This window comes from Coregonus clupeaformis, chromosome 17 (assembly GCF_020615455.1).
Source record: "Coregonus clupeaformis isolate EN_2021a chromosome 17, ASM2061545v1, whole genome shotgun sequence".
Taxonomy (NCBI): Eukaryota; Metazoa; Chordata; class Actinopteri; order Salmoniformes; family Salmonidae; genus Coregonus; species Coregonus clupeaformis.
In genome coordinates, this window is record NC_059208.1 from 54,211,342 (window position 1) to 54,234,063 (window position 22,722).

The 22,722-nt window shown below is 45.0% G+C and overlaps 1 protein-coding gene across 5 annotated transcripts in view; it reads right to left on the reverse strand.

Annotated features, from left to right (window-relative positions):
* LOC121586750 (engulfment and cell motility protein 1) overlaps positions 1–22,722 on the reverse strand; it is a 152,634-nt gene that overhangs the window by 119,457 nt on the left and 10,455 nt on the right. The window contains exon 1 of one of the 5 annotated variants that reach the window (XM_045226421.1): positions 1,706–1,914. The exons of the other annotated variants lie outside the window; for them this stretch is intronic. The gene's annotated coding sequence lies outside the window, so the exon portion shown is untranslated. Of the gene's footprint in view, positions 1–1,705; positions 1,915–22,722 lie in introns of those variants that run through there. 5 annotated transcript variants of the gene reach the window in all.

Genomic DNA, 22,722 nt, shown 5'->3' on the forward strand with positions numbered 1-22,722 from the left:
CAGTACTACTACTAACTGTCTCTGTCTCAGCAGGCTACTACACTACTACTACTACTACTACCACCACCTGTCTCTGTCTCAGCAGGCTACTACTACTACTACTACTACTACTAACTGTCTCAGTCTCAGCAGGCTACTACAGTACTACTACTAACTGTCTCTGTCTCAGCAGGCTACTACACTACTACTACTACTACCACCTGTCTCTGTCTCAGCAGGCTACTACTACTACTACTACTACTACTACTACTACTACTACTACTACTACCTGTCTCAGCAGGCTACTACAGTACTACTACTAACTGTCTCTGTCTCAGCAGGCTACTACAACTACTACTACCACCTGTCTCTGTCTCAGCAGGCTACTACTACTACTACTACTACTACTACTACTACTACTACTACTACCTGTCTCTGTCTCAGCAGGCTACTACAGTACTACTACTAACTGTCTCTGTCTCAGCAGGCTACTACACTACTACTACTACTACTACCACCTGTCTCTGTCTCAGCAGGCTACTACTACTACTACTACTACTACTAACTGTCTCAGTCTCAGCAGGCTACTACAGTACTACTACTAACTGTCTCTGTCTCAGCAGGCTACTACACTACTACTACTACTACTACTACTACCACCTGTCTCTGTCTCAGCAGGCTACTACTACTACTAACTGTCTCAGTCTATCGCAGCAGGCTGCTTTGTTTCACAAACATGCCCTCGTTCCTGGTGCAGCAAGCAGGATATCCTGTCAGTAGTCTGTGCCAAATGGCCGACAACAGCTCTCAGCAATTAACAGCACTGGATTAACTCAGCCGAGGCACACAACACGCCTGCTTAGGGGACAGCAACTCTCTAAACTTGTGTTTGTTAAATAGACTAACATTGTGTGAGCTGTACACTCCTGGAAGCAGTGTAGACGTGTGAAAAGGAGCGATGCATGTTAGCTATAGGGTGATATTTCCATCCCAAATATTACCATATTCCCTATATTAGTGCCCATAGGGCTCTGGTCAAAGGTAGTGCACCATTTAGGGAATAGGGTTCCATTTGGGACGCAGTCAAGGTCTTACAGGTATGGGGTAGTGTCATAAAAACAATAACCAAAGCGGTGAAACCAAAAGGGGTTCACCAATAACAAAATGAGTCAGCAACAATATACATTTTGTTGTCACCATCCTGAGTAAAATAAAAGAATCATACATAACGTCTGCGTCAATCCAGAGGTGTGACTAATCAACTACAACAGCCAAATCCGTATCTAATGAGCTGCACAGCCAATGCTTTTATTTAGATTTCTGTCTGTTATGTAATTGTCCAAAACAATTTCCCAGAGACATTTATTGAATTCCAACATTATGAGGTCTGTCATCCTTAGGTGGTGAAACTCCATCCCACTCGGTTTCCTCACAATTAAATATCCTGTGCAGAGATTATAATAACAATCTATGTCATAACTAACCTGTCAGGGGAAACCAAACTGGTAAACTCTTGGGTACACTCAGAATGGCTGACCTGGTATTATGATTTATAATCCTTCTAATTCTGTAGTCTGAACAGGGTCAGTGCCTAGGGGGTAAGAGGGCACAGGGGGTTACAGGGTACAGGGGGAGGGCCCTAAAATTAGGGCCACACCCTTCGGCCCAACGTACCCTACTCCAGCCTGAGTAGTGAGTACACACAACAAGAAGACAGATGACTCACCCGGAAACCTTGATGACAAGCAGCTAGTGAGTTCAACCCGCGGGTCCTACCTCCAACACGTCTTCTTTCAAATCCACAAAAAAACTAAATTAAAACAAAATCCTCACTAACACCAGCTAGCCACAAATACAATAAGCATCCTTCGAGGTCCAGCAGTCACAAGAACAAGGGTTTCAAACTAAACTTCGCAGTGCTTCTCCTTTGGCGAGAGAGAAAGAGAGAGAGGTTAACAGAAGGAGGAAGTAGGCGTGTGTCTAGAGAAGAGGAAACAGGTCTGTAGCAAAACAGACTGGAAAAAAAAAAGATGAAAAATTAAAAGATGAGACAACCGAATCAGAGAAATAGACTACAAGCCTTGCTCACAGGAAGTTACCTCAACCTGAAAAACAGTGTGTCACACAGCTATACTGTTATACTACATGTACTGGGCAGCATTCAGCAGGGCACAACAGTGGGGAACGTTCAGATAAAAATACATTACTTAAACATGCCTCTCTAACACGTACAATAAGGAATCACGCCAGCTCTATTCATGACATTTCTATCTGCAGTGTTTGCCTACTGAACATTACCCTGATGTGGGGTCAACATAGTCTAGTCAGAGCTCTGAGCAGAGGGAACCATGTTGATTACCCAATACCCACAAGGGCTTCGTCCCAAGCGACATCCTATTCCCTATGTAGTGCACTACTTTTGACAAGGGTCCATCTCTAGTGCATCAGTTAGGTGGAGTGCACTATATAGATAATAGGGTACCATTTGGGATGTAACCAAACTCTCACTTCCACCTCTGGCTGCCCTCTTGTCTCACTGATGCAATAGACTATAGGCACAACTCTCATGATGGTGGTGGTAGAATGAGCCAAAACCTGACAGGATCTTAACATTACAGCCTCATTGAACTAAGTGTTGGGACTGACATCTTAGTTGGGAAGTGTCAGTGAAGACTGACCAGGCCTGAGTTCAAATGAGCATTTGATTGAGTCTGCCTGGAATGTTATCGTGGTGGGGTTTGCACTTTTGGGACTAATCCTTTGGTTCCATTGCGCCAGACAAGCTCAATCAGACAGCTGATGTTTTGAAAGCGCTGCAAAATCTGGACCCCTACAAATCAGCTGGGCTAGACAATCTGGACCCTTTCTTTCTAAAACTAGCCGCCGAAATTGTCGCAACCCCTATTACTAGTCTGTTCAACCTCTCTTTCATAACGTCTGAGATCCCCAGAGATTGGAAAGCTGCCGCGGTCATCCCCCTCTTCAAAGGGGGTGACACTCTAGATCCAAACTGCTACAGACCTATATCCATCCTGCCCTGCCTTTCGAAAGTATTCGAAAGCCAAGTTAACAAACAGATCATCGACCATTTCGAATACCACCGTACCTTCTCCGCTATGCAATCCGGTTTCCGAGCTGGTCACGGGTGCACTTCAGCCACGCTCAAGGTCCTAAACGATATTATAACCGCGATTGATAATAGACAGTACTGTGCAGCCGTCTTCATCGACCTGGCCAAGGCTTTCGACTCTGTCAACCACCGCATTCTTATTGGCAGACTAAATAGCCTTGGTTTCTCAAATGACTGCCTCGCCTGGTTCACCAACTACTTCTCAGATAGAGTTCAGTGTGTCAAATCAGAGGGCCTGTTGTCTGGACCTATGGCAGTCTCTATGGGGGGTGCCACAGGGTTCAATTCTTGGGCCGACACTTTTCTCCGTGTATATCAATGATGTCGCTCTTGCTGCTGGTGACTCTCAGATCCACCTCTACGCAGACGACACCATTTTGTATACATCTGGCCCTTCATTGGACACTGTGTTAACAAACCTCCAAACGAGCTTCAATGCCATACAACAATCCTTCAGTAGCCTTCAACTGCTCTTAAACACTAGTAAAACTAAATGCATGCTTTTCAATCGAACGCTGCTGGCACCCGCCCACCCGACTAGAATCACCACTCTCGACGGGTCTGACCTAGAGTATGTGGACAACTACAAATACCTAGGTGTCTGGTTAGACTGTAAACTCAACTTCCAGACTCACATAAAGAATCTCCAATCCAAAGTTAAATCTAGAATCGGCATCCTATTTCGCAACAAAGCCTCCTTCACTCATGCTGCCAAACATGCCCTCGTAAAACTGACTATCCTACCGATCCTTGACTTCGGCAATGTCATTTACAAAATAGCCTCCAACACTCTACTCAGCAAATTGGATGTAGTCTATCACAGTGCCATCCGTTTTGTCTCCAAAGCCCCATACACTACCCACCACTGTGACCTGTACGCTCTTGTTGGCTGGTCCTCACTACATGTTCGTCGTCAAACCCACTGGCTCCAGGCCATCTATAAATCACTGCTAGGCAAATCCCCGCCTTATCTTAGCTCATTGGTCACCATAGCAGCACCCACCCGTAGTCTGCGCTCCAGCAGGTATATCTCACTGGTCATTCCCAAAGCCAACACCTCCTTTGGCCGCCATTCCTTCCAGTTCTCTGCTGCCAATGACTGGAACGAATTGCAAAAATCTCTGAAGCTGGAGACTCTTATCTCCCTCAATAACTTTAAGCATCAGTTGTCAGAGCACCTTACCGATCACTGCACCTGTACACAGCCCATCTGAAATTAGCCCACCCAACTACCTCATCCCTATATTGTTATTTATTTTGCTCTTTTGCACCCCAGTATCTCTATTTGCACATCATCTCTTGCACATCTAGCATTCCAGTGTTAATACTATTGTAATTATTCTGCACTATAGCCTATTTATTGCCTTACCTCCATAACTTGCTACATTTGCACACACTGTATATATATTTTCTGTTGTATTTCTGACTTTATGTTTTTTACCCCATATGTAACTCTGTGTTGTTTTTATTGCACTACTTTGCTTTATCTTGGCCAGGTCGCAGTTGTAAATGAGAACCTGTTCTCAACTGGCTTACCTGGTTAAATAAAGGTTAAATAAATAAAAAATAAAAAATCAAGCGCAGATACAGTATTTGAAAGAAGATGAATGCTACTTGAACCAGGCCTGGTGCTTACAGCTGCTTCGCAGAACCCGTTACAAGTGGCCAGTGTGTGAAGTCTATGACACACAGCGTATGTTTAGCCCACCTTAGGGTTAGCGAGGCCCCACTCCCTCGAGTCCCTACTCATCTCTACCACAAGGCCAAATACTGTAGTAGTCTGTTTTCTAGCAGATCTTTACCTGGGATCAGATTCAAAGCCAACTCATCTGGCCCTCAAAGTATCTGAGCTGTAAAGGCCACAGAGACCAGAGAGAAAGAGAGAGAGGTAGAGAAAGTGATGGAGAGAGAAAGAGCGCGATGGAGGAAGAGAGAGAGCGAGAGAGAGAGAGAGAGAGAGAGAGAGAGAGAGAGAGAGAGAGAGATAGAGAGAGGAGGTAGGTCAACAAGGCCACAGAGACTAAGCAAAAAGAGAGATGGAGGAAGAGCGAGAGAGAGAAAAAGAGAGGAGGAGGCAGGTAGGTCAACAGGGCAAATGAGCTCAGCCGTTTCACATAATGTGTTTCATTAGACATCGAACATTTCACCACAATCTCTCCTTTTCACAGAACTTAACTCGACCACCTGCTGTTTGACATTTACTATTGCTATCATACAGTTGTCCCAGACAGAACAGATCACAGGTTGTCAGACAGACATATCCCACGGGGGCCAGTATGAAAAATGTATGCACTCACTAATTGGAAGTCGCTCTGGATAAGAGCGTCTGCTAAATGACTAAACTGTCAACTGTAACTGTAAACTGTAACAAATATTGGTTCCCAGAACATTGTGGCAGCGTTATATATGTCAAAAAAACTCAAGAAAATATACAAGGGAACGTTGCAAGAACATTCTGTGTTAGCTGGGATTTCACTTCACCTTATTGGGTCATTTGTGTTTCAGCAGTGTGAGTGGGAAATCTTCTGCTATGCTAATTGACAAGCCAGAGCGGTCGTGATTCACATACCGTGTAACTACACAATTCCAGATACCCCAAAACCAGAGGCGCTACTATCATAACATATGTTTTAGCAGGCTAACTCATTTAAAGAGCTGGAAGATCTCACTGGAGCATTCGGGTATGGAAAGCTACTCTTCTCCCAGGGCGTAGCCAGGGCTGCACACAGCAACACAGAGCCAAACAATTTTCTAAGTACACCACCACTACTTCATCGCTCCCCAAAGTACTTTTCCACACGACAGTTCTAAAAACGGCCTGCTCCCTCCTCCAGCCCTGCTCACCACAGAGCTAGCGTAGCGCACTAGTTAGCCGCCGTCTCCATGGAGATGAGCCGATTATGCTAAGGGAACCAATTAGCCTACAGCAATGTACTGTACTGTTCAGTTCCTCCCCAAACTCTCCCGAGCAGTAGCCTTGGGGGGCCTTGGGGGAATGCGCAGACTTGTCCCCACTCAGAAGAGTCCTTGACAGGGAAGGAATGTCACACAGTCAGGGATGCTCTGTAGGAAGATGATGAAAACAGGCACATTAACTGTGCTTCCAGAGCAGAAACAAACCCACACTACAAAAAGTTATCTAACTGCAAGTGCCAAGCAGCACACATAACAAGGGCTTTCCTAGCTAGTATGTTCTTTGTTAAAATAATGCAATGGTAGCTAGTACCCGAGGGTGTTTTTGTTTAAAGAATGAGATGTGATATGATGCATCTCCCATTGGAACTCTCCCAGCCTACACATAAGCGTCAGTTACCCAATCACAACATTGTTTCGGTTTATGATGAGCGTTAATGTTGTCGTGTCCTTCCGGTTGAGTTATAGTCAACCCATAACGGGCCTCCTAACCCAACATTTTATTCTCTATAGTCCAACTGCTAAATCAGTGCACTTAGAGGCTACATCCCAAACAGCACCATATTCCCTACACAGTGCCCTATGGAACCTGTTGAAAAGAAGTGCACCAAATAGGAAATAAGGTGCCATTTGGGACACATTTACATTTTACATTTTAGTCATTTAGCAGACGCTCTTATCAAGAGCGACTTACAGTTAGTGAGTGCATACATTTTCATACTTTTTTTCATACTGGCCCCCCGTGGGAAACAAACCCACAACCCTGGCGTTGCAAGCGCCATGCTCTACCAACTGAGCTACACGGGGCCAGTAGCGTCCAGCGACTGAAACAGACATTACATAAGGTGATGTCACAGGTTGTCTCTCTAAGCAGAACACAATATGCAGTGTTCAAACCCAGACCCCTTTAGATAAATAAAAAGAGAGGGCAGAAGAAGAGAGAGAGAGAGAGAGGGAGAGAGAGAGAGAGAGAGAGAGAGAGAGAGAGAGAGAGAGAGAGAGAGAGAGAGAGAGAGAGAGAGAGAGAGAGAGAGAGAGAGAGAGAGAGAGAGAGAGAGAGAGAGAGAGAGAGAGAGCGAGGAGACTCACAGGCTTCAGTGAGTCACTGACTGTGACCTTCTGCTGCAGGGCTCATCAGCTCAGCAGGCAACGCAAACCAGGTCTCTCTCTCTCTCCCTCTGTATATCTCTCTCACACACTTTACAGTATAATATGTTTACTACTGATATTGATTACTGCTTTGCTGGAAAAGAGCTTGAAAGAAAGGCATTTCACTGTACTTCACTGTACTGTGCACGTGACAATAAAACTTGAAACTCAGACAAACAAACACTATGGGCAGAGGGCCAATCAGATGGACAGCAAGGGGGTTAACTTAAAACACAGTGAAAGCACACATTTCTGTGCGTGTGTGAGAGAGTGAATATCAAGTGTCTCGAACAATGAACGCTATGCATGAAACTGAGGCACACTTACAAATTGGACTCAGTCACCAGTCTGTCAAACCCAATAAAGATGTGTGGGGAGTGGGTGAGAAAGAAACCCACCAACTAGGGCTTGGAGAGGGGACAATAATATTCTCACCACATTTATTGAAACGCAAAATGGACGGCTCTTATTTGTAGAGGGAAGGAGTGCAACAGCAAATGCCTCGGCCCGTAGCGTCTACAGACGTTACAAGGATTTTATTAAAAGCAACTCTGGATCTCACACTTAATATGCTTTGACTTCTTTCTCCCCTCTCTCTCCAGATAAAATCTTGCGACTTGTGACTGCAGGCCGCCCAACAACCTGCCCGCTTGACCCCATCCCCTCCTCTCTTCTCCAGACCATCTCCGGTGACCTTCTCCCCTACCTCACCTCGCTGATCAACTCATCCTTGACCGCTGGCTATGTCCCTTCTGTCTTCAAGAGAACGAGAGTTGCACCCCTTCTCAAAAAACCAACACTCGATCCCTCTGATGTCAACAACTACAGACCAGTATCCCTTCTTTCTTTTCTTTCCAAAACTATTGAGTGTGCCGTCTTTAGCCAACTCTCTTGCTATCTCTCTCAGAATGACCTTCTTGATCCTAACCAGTCAGGTTTCAGGACTGGTCATTCAACTGAGACTGCTCTTCTCTGTGTCACGGAGGCTCTCCGCACAGCTAAAGCTAACTCTCTCTCCTCTGCTCTTGTCCTTCTAGACCTGTCTGCTGCCTTTGATACTGTGAACCATCAGATCCTCCTCTCCACCATCTCCGAGCTGGGCATCTCCGGCGCGGCTCACTCTTGGATTGCGTCCTACCTGACCGGTCGCTCCTACCAAGTGGCGTGGCGAGAAGCTGTCTCCGCACCACGTGCTCTCACCACTGGTGTCCCCCAGGGCTCAGTTCTAGGCCCTCTCCTATTCTCGCTATACACCAAGTCACTTGGCTCTGTCATATCCTCACATGGCCTCTCCTATCATTGCTACGCAGACGACACACAACTAATCTTCTCCTTTCCCCCTTCTGATAACCAGGTGGCGAATCGCATCTCTGCATGTCTGGCAGACATATCAGTATGGATGACGGATCACCACCTCAAGCTGAACCTTGGCAAGACGGAGCTGCTCTTCCTCCCGGGGAAGGACTGCCCATTCCATGATCTCGCCATCACGGTTGACAACTCCGTTGTGCCCTCCTCCCAGAGTGCGAAGAGCCTTGGCGTGACCCTGGACAATACCCTGTCGTTCTCCGCTAACATCAAGGCGGTGACCCGATCCTGCAGGTTCATGTCTACAACATTCGGAGAGTACGACCCTGCCTTACACAGGAAGCGGCACAGGTCCTAATCCAGGCACTTGTCATCTCCCCGTCTGGATTACTGCAACTCGCTGTTGGCTGGGCTCCCTGCCTGTGCCATTAAACCCCTACAACTCATCCAGAATGCCGCAGCCCGTCTGGTGTTCAACCTTCCCAAGTTCTCTCACGTCACCCCGCTCCTCCGCACACTCCACTGGCTTCCAGTTGAAGCTCGCATCTGTTACAAGACCATGGTGCTTGCCTATGGAGCTGTGAGGGGAACGGCACCTCCGTACCTTCAGGCTCTGATCAGTCCCTACACCCAAACGAGGGCATTGCGTTCATCCACCTCTGGCCTGCTGGCTCCCCTTCCTCTGCGGAAGCATAGTTCCCGCTCAGCCCAGTCAAAACTGTTCGCTGCTCTGGCACCCCAATGGTGGAACAAGCTCCCTCACGACGCCAGGACAGCGGAGTCACTCACCACCTTCCGGAGACATTTGAAACCCCACCTCTTTAAGGAATACCTGGGATAGGATAAAGTAATCCTTCTACCCCCCCCCCCCTCAAAAAAATAAATAAATGTGTAAAGTGGTTATCCCACTGGTTATAGGGTGAATGCACCAATTTGTAAGTCGCTCTGGATAAGAGCGTCTGCTAAATGACGGAAATGTAAAATGTAAATTAATAATACCTCAAGTTCAGCTTATTCGGAAACACTGCCAAAAGGACCCTTTTAGGGGAACGCAGTCGAAAGGACCCTTTTAGGGGAACACAGTCGAAAGGACCCTTTTAGGGGAACACAGTCGAAAGGACCCCTACTTTCCTCTCTCTCACGCTCCTCCAATTTCACAGAATTAGGGAAGAGATCTCGGTCTGACCTTCTACAGAACAAGATTTTATGGACTATATATATAAAATCAAACCAAATTCTGATAACAGTGGTTTCTATACCCGAAATTATCTCCATTTACCAGGGAGAGATGGAGGGGATAAAGCAACAAAATTATGTTCTCAGTGACCATGTCCCCAGAAGACTCCAGCCTCCAGGGCTTATCCCAAATTGTACCCTATTCTGTATATAGTGCAACACTTTTGACAAGGGCCCATATAGGGGCTCTAGTCAAAGTAGTGCACCATGTAGGGAATAGGGTGCCATTTGGGATACTCCCAGAAGACTCAAGGCTATCGCGGCTCTTGGCTAACAGTGATGTGTAATCTACATAGCTGGGAGAGTAGGGAAGGGGCTTGGAAAGTAGGTCTGGCATGTTTGAGGAGGAGCAGCTCGGGGATATGGAATGTGAGCTCTTAACACACAGCACGACCACCACCAGGCCTATCTGGACCGCATCATCACTGGGATCTGGAGTTTTTCCAGGTCAGGTCAGGTCAGGAAAAAGTCAGGGTCCTCAAAACAGACATTATGATTATTATTATTTTTAAGACATTGAGCTACAGTATATTAGCCTTGTAGAAAGGATGGGGTTTACACACATCCAAATACTATCAAGAGGACAACGTTTATTAACCTCATAGGGCCTCAGGATGCCAAGGCAGTAGACTACTACTGTATGAGGCCTGGTTTTTATGAGTCTCACTGTAACGCTTTCTAATGTGTTTGACCTCAATTAAACTCACTCTACCATGTCCCACACTGCTCCATTTAGGCCTGAAAACACAACACCCCTCACACTACCATGTCCCCACACTGCTGCAGTTAGGCCTGAAAACACAACACCTCTGCCATCTGTTCCCAAAGAAACCAAAGCCATAACTAATACCAGACTACAATAGTGCTTTCTACAATGTGGTGTGAAAACCATGGTATGCATGTTTAATATCAAGTCCTTTAAAAGTACATTGCAGTTTTAGAGACTTGAGTAGCACGTGGGTTTCTGTTTCTCGCAGTCTCAACACAACATCACGTGGAACAACTTCATGTGGAACAACATCGTATGGAACATCATGAGTACTTGAGGGAGAAACAACATGGAAAGTGGTAGTGACTTTCTTGACCCACTCTTCCTCTTGAGGGGTCATCATCAAACCCCGTTGACTTTAGCTCCTGGAGGACATCCTCCAAGTGTGGCGAGCCACTCGGAAAATTAAAATGCACGCTCGGCTCAACCCTTCTTCTTTGAGAGGGTGGGAGGAGGGGGCGGGACCACACAGCACACAAAAGCCCTCCCAGATCATGTGACCTACAGTAGGCCTGGCATGAATAGGGCTTTTTGATTGGTCTGTGGAGGGAGTCATGGGAACAGGGGACTATTTCCATTGTCCTTTCAGGGGAGGAGGACACGGGTGGTGGTATGTAGAGGTGGGATAGGCGTAGGAATATCAGGAAGGACCAACAGCAGTAAAAAACCTCCATTCATTAGGAGAAAACCGCCCCCATAGCGGAGTGACCATGAACGATCATAAACGCTCCCTCCATCTATCTCTTAGCTATCTCCCTCTGCCTCTGTAGTGCAGTGCTTCAATAAGTGGGCGGCTTTTATGATGGGTCCCGAAAAAAAAGAAAACAAACATTAACATATTCTATGAATAAACCCTTAAATGACACAGATCAGCTTATGAAACAGTGGTTCCATTGGGGAAAAAACAATGCATTAGTAATCTGTCCGACAGCACCATTTGAACATTGTGTAATCGGTGTGTGTAACTGTAGGGCAAAATCAATACTACCCTCTCTCTACAGTGGTGCCTCAGCCTCTGCTTTCACTTTATCTGGCACACACAGCTCAGTGCTAGCATAAACCATGTAGGCTAGTCCATAGGACTGATTGTCCTGGTAGAATACACAGTTTAGCTGCCAATTGTGAAGTTTCTATTTAGTTTGATGTATTCTGTTTCTATCTAGTTTGCTGCATTCTGTGGCTTCCTGTATGACTAGCAGCTCAATACCTTAAAATCAGGATTAATCAGAAATTCAGAATTTGCTCAAATTGATCTGTAATGTAAAACATTTTATACAAAAAGCATTACAAGAATATTGGCGTCTTGATTTTGTCCAAAGTAATGGTTAGCAAAATCTGGTCAGTTGATAAAGCACACTTTCTTTAATCTCAATGTCAACCTGTTTTGACATGGTATTGTTGTTTTTAGATGTACAGTGGGGAAAAAAAGTATTTAGTCAGCCACCAATTGTGCAAGTTCTCCCACTTAAAAAGATGAGAGAGGCCTGTAATTTTCATCATAGGTACACGTCAACTATGACAGACAAAATGAGAAAAAAAAATCCAGAAAATCACATTGTAGGATTTTTTAATGAATTTATTTGCAATTATGGTGGAAAATAAGTATTTGGTCACCTACAAACAAGCAAGATTTCTGGCTCTCACAGACCTGTAACTTCTTCTTTAAGAGGCTCCTCTGTCCTCCACTCGTTACCTGTATTAATGGCACCTGTTTGAACTTGTTATCAGTATAGAAGACACCTGTCCACAACCTCAAACAGTCACACTCCAAACTCCACTATGGCCAAGACCAAAGAGCTGTCAAAGGACACCAGAAACAAAATTGTAGACCTGCACCAGGCTGGGAAGACTGAATATGCAATAGGTAAGCAGCTTGGTTTGAAGAAATCAACTGTGGGAGCAATTATTAGGAAATGGAAGACATACAAGACCACTGATAATCTCCCCTCGATCTGGGGCTCCACGCAAAATCTCACCCCGTGGGGTCAAATGATCACAAGAACGGTGAGCAAAAATCCCAGAACCACACAGGGGGACCTAGTGAATGACCTGCAGAGAGCTGGGACCAAAGTAACAAAGCCTACCATCAGTAACACACTACGTCGCCAGGGACTCAAATCCTGCAGTGCCAGACGTGTCCCCCTGCTTAAGCCAGTACATGTCCAGGCCCGTCTGAAGTTTGCTAGAGTGCATTTGGATGATCCAGAAGAGGATTTGGAGAATGTCATATGGTCAGATGAAACCAAAATATAACTTTTTGGTAAAAACTCAACTCGTCGTGTTTGGAGGACAAATAATGCTGAGTTGCATCCAAAGAACACCATACCTACTGTGAAGCATGGGGGTGGAAACATCATGCTTTGGGGCTGTTTTTCTGCAAAGGGACCAGGATGACGGATCCGTGTAAAGGAAAGAATGAATGGGGCCATGTATCGTGAGATTTTGAGTGAAAACCTCCTTCCATCAGCAAGGGCATTGAAGATGAAACGTGGCTGGGTCTTTCAGCATGACAATGATCCCAAACACACCGCCCGGGCAACGAAGGAGTGGCTTCGAAGAAGCATTTCAAGGTCCTGGAGTGGCCTAGCCAGTCTCCAGATCTCAACCCCATAGAAAATCTTTGGAGGGAGTTGAAAGTCTGTGTTGCCCAGCGACAGCCCCAAAACATCACTGCTCTAGAGGAGATCTGCATGGAGGAATGGGCCAAAATACCAGCAACAGTGTGTGAAAACCTTGTGAAGACTTACAGAAAACGTTTGACCTGTGTCATTGCCAACAAAGGGTATATAACAAAGTATTGAGAAACTTTTGTTATTGACCAAATACTTTTTTTCCACCATAATTTGCAAGAAATTCATAAAAATCCTACAATGTGATTTTCTGGATTTTTTTTCCTCAATTTGTCTGTCATAGTTGACGTGTACCTATGATGAAAATTACAGGCCTCTCTCATCTTTTTAAGTGGGAGAACATGCACAATTGGTGGCTGACTAAATACTTTTTTTCCCCACTGTATATATATTACGTATTGTGGTTGTTTTCAGTGTATTTTGAACACTTTCAGACAATGCGATTAATCACGAGAAAAAAAATTTTTTTGCACTAACATTACACCAATTTAACTTGAGTTAACTGATTAACTCTGACAGCCCAACCAATAGCTAATGTACTCTAAGCAAGTAAGCCTTGTCCGAGCCAGAACGGCCCATAGGGAGGAAGTAAGCCTTGTCCGAGCCAGAACGGCCCATAGGCAGGAGCCCATCTCCTGTTGCTGTAGCATGAGGCACCTTGATCTACAAGTACACCCCTGGACAGGACACTAGTAATAACAGTACAATAACTAATAGTTAGGTATAAGCAATGGTTTCATCACATTTCACATTCGGCGCATGTGATTTGATTTTGATTTTATCACCTTCAACCAACCAGCCATGTCAGATCAGGGATTTCTTAAAGGAAAGGAAGAAGGATGCATTGTTAAACATGGCCTAAATCTGAATAGGATGATATAAATAAAATGAGAGATACCGCTTCCTCAAATGGCTAAAATTACTCAGCAGACCGCAGAGAAAACCGCTGATGCTCGTAGTCTATCATTACTTATTCCACTGTGGTGAACGGCAGGAGGATGCAGCTGTAAAAGGCCAAACCAGAAGTGGAAATGGGCACTCAAACTCTTTTCGAATTGGAGTCAAACTCTTTACAAAACTGAGTGAGTCAAACTCTTTACAAAACTGAGTGAGTCAAACTCTTTACAAAACTGAGTGAGTCAAACTCTTTACAAAACTGAGTGAGTCAAACTCTTTACAAAACTGAGTGAGTCAAACTCTTTACAAAACTGAGCGAGTCAAACTCTTTACAAAACTACTCAGAAAACTGTTGAATGCAACATTTAGCGCTTTGTTCGTGGGATCTAGCCTAGCCTATGAACAGCAAGCAGAAGATCATATATGGCCCAATGAAAGAAAATTCACCTATCAAGTATTTTCATACAGTATTTATATGGGTGCTAACAAGAGGCGAAAGGCTTACAGTTCATTTAAGTACATAAAGCATATCCCCAGTCAATGTGTTTCCCCATTCAGAAAGCAATAGCCTGCGTAACTCATTGAGCCAAAGTCAATATGGGTTTATTACAGCACCCCGGTTCGTCAATGGGTTATCTCTGTCAGTTCATCCACTAGGGCTGGGAATTGCCAGGAACCTCACAATACGATATTATCATGATACTTAGGTGCCGATACGATATGTATAGTGATTCTCACGATTGGCTCACTATTTAAAAAGACGGAGAACAAGCTATACGATGAAAAATCCCAGAGTTTTGGCGCATGTACAGCCGACTAACGCTAGCTAACGTTACCTAGCAAAAACTAATAAATATATATTATTTTTTACAAATCAATAATTGGAGTCAAAGAGCAGAGGGATACAAAGAGCAAGCACAATACTGTCGCTTAACTTCACTCATTTATGGAGAATTTAAAAAACACACAACCCAAGCCTAAAATAAGATAATCCTCTTCCCCGGAGGGAACCAGCAAACAAAAACATCATAATTGCGACTGCACTTCACGTGCCATTACACCCTTCTTCCTCTTGCCCAACAACAGGCTGATGCGCTTCCAACAGACACACAGGATGCGTCTCAAATGGCATAGGGTCAGACAGAGACAGCGTCAGACAGAGACAGCGTCAGACAGAGACAGCGTCAGACAGAGACAGCGTCAGACAGAGACAGCGTCAGACAGAGACAGCGTCAGACAGAGACAGCGTCAGACAGAGACAGCGTCAGACAGAGACAGCGTCAGACAGAAAGACAGCGTCAGACAGAAAGACAGCGTCAGACAGAAAGACAGCGTCAGACAGACAGAAAGACAGCGTCAGACAGAGACAGCGTCAGACAGAGACAGCGTCAGACAGAAAGACAGCGTCAGACAGAAAGACAGCGTCAGACAGAGAGACATGCTTGCACTAATCCAATGCTTGTAAATGTATGAGTTGAGTGACAAGTGCACACTTCTATTTGAAGAGAAGAGAATGGGAATACAGCCATACAGTCAGTGATACAGTCAGCCACCCAGTCAGTCAATTTCATACAGTCAGTCATACAGTCAGTCATACAGTCTGTCAGTCAGTCACAGTCAGCCAGTCAGTCATAGAGTCAGTCAGTCATAGAGTCAGTCAGTCAGTCATACCGTCAGTCAGTCAGTCATACCGTCAGTCAGTCATAGAGTCAGTCAGTCAGTCAGCCAGTCATAGAGTCAGCCAGTCAGTCATAGAGTCAGTCAGTCAGTCAGTCATAGAGTCAGTCAGTCATACAGACAGACAGCCTGTCAGCCATACAGTCAGCTATACAGTCAGTCAGTCATACAGTCAGCTATACAGTCAGTCAGTCATACAGTCAGTCAGTCAGTCAGTCAGTCATAGAGTCAGTCAGTCAGTCATACAGTCAGTCAGTCAGCTATACAGTCAGTCATACAGTCAGTCAGTCAGTCATACAGTCAGCCAGCCAGCCATACAGTCAGCCAGTCAGTCAGTCAGCCAGCCATACAGTAAGCCAGTCTTATAGTCAGCCAGTCAGTCATAGAGTCAGCCAGTCAGTCATAGAGTCAGCCAGCTAGTCATAGAGTCAGTCAGCCAGTCATACAGTCAACCAGTCAGTCATACAGTCAGTCATACAGTCAGTCAGCCAGCTAGTTATACAGTCAGTCAGCCAGTCAGTCAGCCAGCTAGTTATACAGTCAGTCATACAGTCAGTCAGCCAGCTAGTTATACAGTCAGTCATACAGTCAGTCAGGCGGTGCTGAAGATATATTGTCCCATGTCACCAAATCCCTGTTGGTTTCTGCTACCCCAGATTGAGACCTGAAAGAGACTGACCGGGGAACATTTGGGATTGATTTGCTGCTATTTTTACATGTCCTACTTGAAATAAAGGCTTCAGAAATACAGTCAGAGACTGTGTCGGACTCAAAAGGAAAGTCATTCAGAACCTGAATAAGGGGAATCTCTTTGATACAGCACTGTATATGACACAGACTTGTGAAAACCAATGTGTTCAGGGGTTGTCATGACAAGGCAACGGAGAAAGACATATTCCTCCTCTCCTTTCGCCCCATTCCCACTGTAACAGGGGAAAAAATGCATTCTTTGGAGCAACAAAAATAAACATGCTGTAAGCCACACACACACAGTGCATTTTATAACAGAAAGGTCGCAAGATGCCTCAATTCACGGTGTACCTTGGTATGCAGGAGGATTCACACAGCAGCAGTTTCATTTCTCATTGGCCCATAACTCTAAAAATGGAACATACACTTCTAACAATAACCATTGGTTGTGTCCCAAATGGTCCCCTGATACCTTTATAGTGCACTACTTTCGACCAGGGCCCTATGGGTCCTCCTGCCCTGTGGGCCCTGGTCAAAAGTAGTGCACTATGAAGGGAATAGGGTGCCATTTGGGACGTATCCATTGTCTTTCTGGGAATAAAGCAGAGGCAGGCTATTATTCTCTAGCTATTATAATTCTAACTAGCTGTGATGACTGGCAGTAATATTCTACAGTAGCAGTGACATTATACACATGACGGTGTGTTACTGCACTGCCTCCAGGGCTTCTGACACTGTCATACGCTACAGAAGTCACTCCTGGATCTTAAGTTAGTACTTAATGTAAACTAAACAAAATGATCTAGGTCCCATAACTTAGACTTACAGTGGGGGAAAAAAGTATTTAGTCAGCCACCAATTGTGAAAGTTCTCCCACTTAAAAAGATGAGAGAGGCCTGTAATTTTCATCATAGGTACACGTCAACTATGACAGACAAATTGAGATTTTTTTTCTCCAGAAAATCACATTGTAGGATTTTTAATGAATTTTTTTGCAAATTATGGTGGAAAATAAGTATTTGGTCACCTACAAACAAGCAAGATTTCTGGCTCTCACAGACCTGTAACTTCTTCTTTAAGAGGCTCCTCTGTCCTCCACTCGTTACCTGTATTAATGGCACCTGTTTGAACTTGATATCAGTATAAAAGACACCTGTCCACAACCTCAAACAGTCACACTCCAAACTCCACTATGGCCAAGACCAAAGAGCTGTCAAAGGACACCAGAAACAAAATTGTAGACCTGCACCAGGCTGGGAAGACTGAATCTGCAATAGGTAAGCAGCTTGGTTTGAAGAAATCAACTGTGGGAGCAATTATTAGGAAATGGAAGACATACAAGACCAATGATAATCTCCCTTGATCTGGGGCTCCACGCAAGATCTCACCCCGTGGAAGTCAAAATCATCACAAGAACTGTGAGCAAAAATCCCAGAACCACACGGGGGACCTAGTGAATGACCTGCAGAGAGCTGGGACCAAAGTAACAAAGCCTATCATCAGTGACACACTACGCAGCCAGGGACTCAAATCCTGCAGTGCCAGACGTGTCCCCCTGCTTAAGCCAGTACATGTCCAGGCCCGTCTGAAGTTTGCTAGAGTGCATTTGGATGATCCAGAAGAGGGATTGGGAGAATGTCATATGGTCAGATGAAACCAAAATAGAACTTTTTGGTAAAAAACTCAACTCGTCGTGTTTGGAGGACAAAGAATGCTGAGTTGCATCCAAAGAACACCATACCTACTGTGAAGCATGGGGGTGGAAACATCATGCTTTGGGGCTGTTTTTTCTGCAAAGGGACCAGGACGACTGATCCGTGTAAAGGAAAGAATGAATGGGGCCATGTATCGTGAGATTTTGAGTGAAAACCTCCTTCCATCAGCAAGGGCATTGAAGATGAAACGTGGCTGGGTCTTTCAGCATGACAATGATCCCAAACACACCGCCCGGGCAACGAAGGAGTGGCTTCGTAAGAAGCATTTCAAGGTCCTGGAGTGGCCTAGCCAGTCTCCAGATCTCAACCCCATAGAAAATCTTTGGAGGGAGTTGAAAGTCCGTGTTGCCCAGCGACAGCCCCAAAACATCACTGCTCTAGAGGAGATCTGCATGGAGGAATGGGCCAAAATACCAGCAACAGTGTGTGAAAACCTTGTGAAGACTTACAGAAAACGTTTGACCTGTGTCATTGCCAACAAAGGGTATATAACAAAGTATTGAGAAACTTTTGTTATTGACCAAATACTTATTTTCCACCATAATAAGCAAATAAATTCATTAAAATCCTACAATGTGATTTTCTGGGAAAAATTTTATTTCCTCATTTTGTCTGTCATAGTTGACGTGTACCTATGATGAAAATTACAGGCCTCTCTCATCTTTTTAAGTGGGAGAACTTGCACAATTGGTGGCTGACTAAATACTTTTTTTCCCCACTGTAAGTGACCTTGAAATTACTAGCCTGAACGGAACACAAATTGAACGAGTTCCCTCTTATAAATATCTTGACTATCCTGTACATGTACCCCCGTACATTGACTCGGTACCGGTACCCCCGTATATAGATTTACATTTTAGTCATTTAGCAGACGCTCTTATCCAGAGCGACTTACAGTTAGTGAGTGCATACATTATTATTATTTATTTTTTTCCCCAAAAAAAAATTCATACTGGCCCCCGTGGGAATCGAACCCACAACCCTGGCGTTGCAAACGCCATGCTCTACCAACTGAGCTACATCCCTGCCGGCCATCCCCTCACCTACCCTGGACGAAGCTGGGCCAATTGTGCGCCGCCCCATGGGTCTCCCGGTCGCGGCCGGCTACGACAGAGCCTGGATTCGAACCAGGATCTCTAGTGGCACAGCTAGCACTGTTATTTTATTGTGTTACTTTTTTTTTTACTTTAGTTTATTTAGTAAATATTTTCTTAACTCTTCTTTTTCTTAAAACTGCATTGTTGGTTAAGGGCTTGTAAATCAGCATTTCACAGTAAGGTCTACACCTACATTACGGGGATATAATCTACATGCACGCAGAAGCTTCCACACCTAAACCTCTAGATGCTGTTTTCCAATGTGGCCTTGGAGTCATTACTGGTGATGGTTCTAGAACTCACCATTGTGTATTGTATCAAAAGGTGGGTTGGGCCTTGTCTATAAGAAGAGAGCAGCATTCCCTTGTTTATTTACAAAGCGCTCATGCAGAAACTTCCGGTGTATCTGATATCCCTGGTCAAGGTCACAACAATAGAATACAGTACGAGAGCACCAGACTGGACAGAGGTTCCAAGGGTGGCTTCTGATTTAGGGAGAGAAGCTTCTAGTTTTTATGCTCCACAGATGTGGATTATGTTGCAGGGGAGGCTCAGGCTTGAAATGCCTGATGCCCTTTAGGGAATTTAAAACATTAGTGGGGAATGCTCTATGTGAAGATTGGGTTTGTTTTTGTAATTTAGTATTTTTATTGGGTTTTGTATTGATGTGTGTGTTTGTGTTGATGTGTGTTTCTATTGATGAGTGTGTTTGTATTGTTGTGTGTGTTTTGTATTGATGTGTGTGTTTTGTATTGTGCAGGGCTCATTTGAAAAAGAGACTTGGTCTCAATATGACACCCTGTTAAAATAAAGGTTAATAAATCAAATGCGATTAATGTGCTGGTCCCAAACAGCCTCCCCTTCACAGGACACACACACACACACACAGGGTGGAGGAACAACACAGTGCAAAGGAATCTGGTCAGAGGAGAGACAGCACTGCATCTCCCCCTCTCTCTCCCCCTCCTCTCTCTCCCCTCCTCTCGCTGAGGTGCAGAATGCTGTGAATGGCCACAGTCACCAGCGTGCACTAGACAGAGTCACTCTATGACCAGCTCTGAGACTAGACAGAGAGCCACTCTGTGACCAGCACTGGAGACCAGACAGATTCTCAATCTGTGACCAGCACTGGAGACCAGACAGATTCTCAATCTGTGACCAGCATGGCATATCAGGCAGAGGGGAACAAAGGAGCTCCTGTGATCTTCAAGCATAGTGTTAGTGGAGACACACAAACACACCCTCTCGTTCTGCCAGCTGTCCTCCTACCCCTCCCTGGGCCCCCCTGGCCCCCCAGCTGTGACTGATGCCCCACCTCCAGCAGGCTTGGGTGAGTTCCAGGGAGCCCCCCCCACACGGAGTCCCACAGAGCTCCCCCTGTACCCCCATCCCTGCTGCCAGGAGTACTAGGACCACAGTGTAATTCATCACCCCCTGCTGATCACGCTCACTGAACAGCTAGTAGCTAGCTACATACCCCACCTTCAACACCCCTCCACCCATTCATCTCTGCCAGTAGCCCAGGCTGTGTGGGGCCTAGCTAGGTCAGAGAAGTTATACTGTATACTGCTGGCTGGGGACATTTAAAGCTGGAATCCTTAATGGGGAAACAGCCACATCCGTTTGCGATATTACAACAACAACACTGCAAACAACCAACACTGTTTTTCCCACTCTGACATCATTGCTCAACAGATAGAAGAGCACAATACGTATATATTAAAAATAAAAAACAATCCCCCTTAGCTCAGCAACAAAAACAATAAGAGCGGTGGTGGGGTGGCCATTGGTGCGGTTTCCCACTACTGCAGACTCCATCTTTAACTGCCACTTCCCTCATACCACCATTGTTTGATTTACCCTCCTCATCTCTATGCCCATGCCTTTACAAAGCCCATCAAATCAATGCCCATGCCTTTACAAAGCCCATCAAATCAATGCCAATGCCTTTACAAAGCCCATCAAATCAATGCCCATGCCTTTACAAAGCCCATCAAATCAACGCCCATGCCTTTACAAAGCCCATCAAATCAATGCCCATGCCTTTACAAAGCCCATCAAATCAAACTGTATTTGTCACATACGCCGAATAAAAGAGGAATAAAATAACTGTGTGTATGTAGTGTACACATGTAGTGTGTGTATATTTATTACATATACACACTGTATGTACGTACAAATACCCTCCAAACCTTCCCTCCAGTCATGCCCTAGCTTAGTCCATACCCTCAAACCTTCCCTTCAGTCATGCCCTAGCTTAGTCCATACCCTCCTAGGCTCCCATCATCCCAAATCTCAGCCCTCCAAGTCCATGCCTGCATCTGCATAGTCGAGGAGTAGGAGGACAATTCCTGCTCCCCTCCCTCTGACCAGACTGCAGTGTGCTGGCCCTGGGCACTACGTCTGCATCCCAAATTGCACACTATTCCCTTCATAGTGCACTACTTTTGACCATTTTCCTATGGGCCTGGGTTAAGTAGTGCACTAGATAGATTTGGGACGCATCATGGGCCTTTCATCCCCCTGCCTCAGTCAGACTAAACCAGGGATCATCAACTAGATTCAGCCGCGGGACAATTTTTTTCTTGAGCGGCTGGTCGGGGGGCCGGAACACAATTACAAATCATTTGTAGACTGCAAATTCACTGCAAGAAGCCCAAACAGATATAATATTTGACTAAAACAATCATTTCAAATCTTGCTTACATTTGTATACGATCATACACTGAGTGTACAAAACATTAGGAACCTCTGCTCTTTCCATGACAGACTGACCAGATGAATCCAGGTGAAAGCAATGATCCCTTATTGATGACACCTGTTAAATCCACTTAAATCAGTGTAGATGGGCAAAAGGGGCTGCAACTCAATATTAGGAAGGTGTTCCTAATGTTTTCTACACTCAGTGTATATCTCGCTATTATGCGTGGGAATACTTTGGAACAGATTTCCCCAAAAAATAATCACTTGGAGCTGATATGCTGTTGTTTTTAGTCTTTTATGTCTAACAATTAATTGGAGGGCCAAATTAAAAATCACCCGCGGGCCAAATTCGGTCCGTGGGCCGCCAGTTGCGGAACCCTGGACTAAACCATTCATTGGGTTTGCAGAGGGCTGTTATTCTTTCCTCTAGTAAAACGTATACTACACTGCTCAGGGGACTCATGCTCTCCACTTGTGGTACAGTTTAATGCGATTGAACGCTAGTCTATTTTGGGATATGAACATCATGAACATAAAGAGAATCTAAACAGCATAATTGTTGGTTTTTATGGGTTCATTATTGTATGTAACCCCTCCTTATGTGTAACAGGGAGAGAGCACAAACATGAAAAGCAAGGCCTCTCTGCTGTGCTTCAAACTGAGCTCTCATTGCAATGGGTAATATGTCATTATAAATGATGTCATCAAATAGCATCCATTTGTCACGATGCTGTGAATGCAGAGGGAACAACAGATCTTGTTTCACATGGTGTGTTCAACTCAAGAGGCCACACTCTGGCCAGACTCATATGAATATATTGAGTAACAA